At 40.8% G+C, this 2,550-nt stretch overlaps 1 non-coding gene across 1 annotated transcript; it reads left to right on the top strand.

Annotated features, from left to right (window-relative positions):
- The first annotated feature begins 1,686 nt into the window (after nucleotides 1–1,686).
- LOC111928477 (U6atac minor spliceosomal RNA) lies at nucleotides 1,687–1,807 on the top strand. Its single transcript, XR_002864113.2, has one exon. It is a non-coding gene; the product is annotated as a U6atac minor spliceosomal RNA (small nuclear RNA).
- Nucleotides 1,808–2,550: the final 743 nt, after the last annotated feature.

Genomic DNA, 2,550 nt, shown 5'->3' with positions numbered 1-2,550 from the left:
GCACTTAGTTTTCTTTCATAATTTTCTTCCTTGCTGTGGAAGGCAGCAATTTCACAGGTTATAAGAAGCCAAATAATAATGCATCCTGCTTCTCCTTAAAACATGGTAGACAAAAATCTGCAATTTCAGTTTGAAACAGCTGAGAGAATTAAAAAAAAAATTAAATTGACTTATATGAGATAGATGAACCTAGATTCTCTGCTTCACTATTATTTTCTTCTTGGTGCCCTATACACCAATTCATTTGGTTTCCCTCACAGCTGACTCAGAAATGTGAACTCTGAATGTGGACTCAGTGTAACTTATTTTTATTCACAAGCTGGGACACAAGCAAGGTATCAAGACAAGCTCTTTCTTCATCAATTGTCTTTCCTATATCACAGGTTGTACCTTTAGTATATAGAAGGTCAAACTGAAAATTACTTACAGAAAGTAGGAGTTTATTTTTTAGAGCATCAGAATGAATAGACATGATTGAATCAAAGGTCTGTCTAACCCCAGAAGGCCAGAATTTGTGATTAATTGATGGGGAGAGAATAGTGACAGAGCAGGCAAATCGTGACAGCTCCTCCCAGTACATCCTGTTTTCTGGAGAGCTACACACACAGCATGATGATAATCTATATTAAATAAATCCTTGAATGCTGCTAAATTGTTATATTTCAATGCCAGCTTCTCCAAGCAAACAGGTCCTGCTTTTTATGATTATTCAATCACTTAACACTCCATAAGCACTTAATACTCCATGGCCAAGGATTTCAAGGTTTAAATATATGTTGCATGAAGGACTAATGTTTCTTGGGGTTTTTTTGCATTTGAATCCTTGTCGTTATTTTTTGCTGTCTCCCTCAAAAAACAAAGCTTATGAGCTTCACCATGAGAGTCTGGAATACCTTTGCCTAGTGCCCACTGATAAAAAGATCTACCAACCATTCGCTTACCTAAAACTGAAGTGTAAGAGAAATAGGGACTTAAACTTCAGCAAATCCTATTTAAACCAGAGGCTGAACTGTCTCCATTACTAAATGATGATTTGGGCGAAGCTAAAACAACTACTGGAAAATCAATATTTAGTTATTATCCAAGGATACAGGCTGTTTTTATCTCTTTTCACACGAAATTACATAGTAATACATTCAGCATCTTGCTGATTGGCTTTTCATCAGCAAATCATTTCTTATAAAAGCAAGCAGTAGCCCAGCTATCAGCAAGAGGCAGGCATCATGCATCTCATTATTTGAGACACAAGAATCTAACAGGGAAATACTGCTGCTCCCAAATTTTTCCTCTGCTGTGTGTTTAATAGTATTGCTGTGAATCCTTGTGCTGCATTTGAAGGGTGTTGGGCTGACATCAAGAGATAGCTGGAAACAGAACTTGTCTCCTGCACCCTCAGGATCAGGAAGAGCAGTGACAGTAAGCACATATCAGTCAGACTGATGCTACATGCTACTGATTATATGCCATTTTTCACAATCCAGGTTTCCCTGTGTCTTTCAGTAGGATTTTTGTTTGCAGAAGTGAAGGCATAGGATGTGTGCACATCCACTCAAACCTCAAGGAGTCACGTGGCAGGTTTGAAGTAGGTGGTTGAAGTGGGACAAGGTTTATTCACTTGGATGTCTGTGAATTATTGTGTCTATGAATTATGGATGTTTGGTCATTCTAAATTATGACCTTTTATGAGTGTTGTGTGAAAGGAGAGATCAGCACTCCCCTTGAAAAGGATGGAAGAGGCCCTTATGGCCTATACAAAATTCATAGTTAAGGCACTGCCATCTACATGGTGGCATCTAACCATGTTTAACCCAAAGGAACAGCATGAAGCTGTGTCAGGGGAGGTTTAGGTTGGATAGCAGGGAAAGGTTCTTCACTCAGAGGGTGGCTGGGCACTGGAACAGGCTCCCCAGGGAGGTGGTCACAGCACCAGTCCTGGCAGAGTTCAAGAAGAGTTTGGACAATACCCTCAGACACAGGGTGTGACTCTTGGGGTGTCCTATTAAGTGCCATGAGTTGGAATCAATGATCCTTGTGTGTCTCTTCCATCTCAGAATATTCTGTGACAAGGCAAAAGGCTCATATTTAAAATTGCTGGCTGTCCAAATTCACTGGTGGTTGTTCAAAAATGTTTTGGACTATAGAACTGCATAAACATGACTATTCCAGCACTTGAGGTATAGACATAAATGCACAGAACCCCTTACTGTAGGTTACAGAAGATTTTTAAATGCTGCTGTCAGGTGTGCAGTCAGAACTGACTCAGGGTTTCTTCACAATACAGGTAAAATTCAGGTTTCAGATGTGATGTGGTAAAATTCCTTCCTGCCATATTGCAGGTTTAACCCTCCTTCCCACAATGGAAAACAGAGCTGTTCCCCATTGCCCTGCACTCCCCTCCCTGGCTCTGAGTCTGTGCTCTGGGAAGGAAAGCAAAAGGTAATTCTGGCCAGAGCTAGGCTCAAAGAGCAGGATTGAAGCTGCCAAAAGGGCTTCTGGTGAGCACAGAAACTCTGCATGCATCCAGCCATCCATCCCTTCTGAAGTCTCCCT

Source organism: Cyanistes caeruleus, chromosome 5 (assembly GCF_971803275.1).
Source record: "Cyanistes caeruleus chromosome 5, bCyaCae1.hap1.1, whole genome shotgun sequence".
In the NCBI taxonomy this organism is placed as follows: domain Eukaryota; kingdom Metazoa; phylum Chordata; class Aves; order Passeriformes; family Paridae; genus Cyanistes; species Cyanistes caeruleus.
This window is presented reverse-complemented; position numbering and strand designations above follow the sequence as displayed.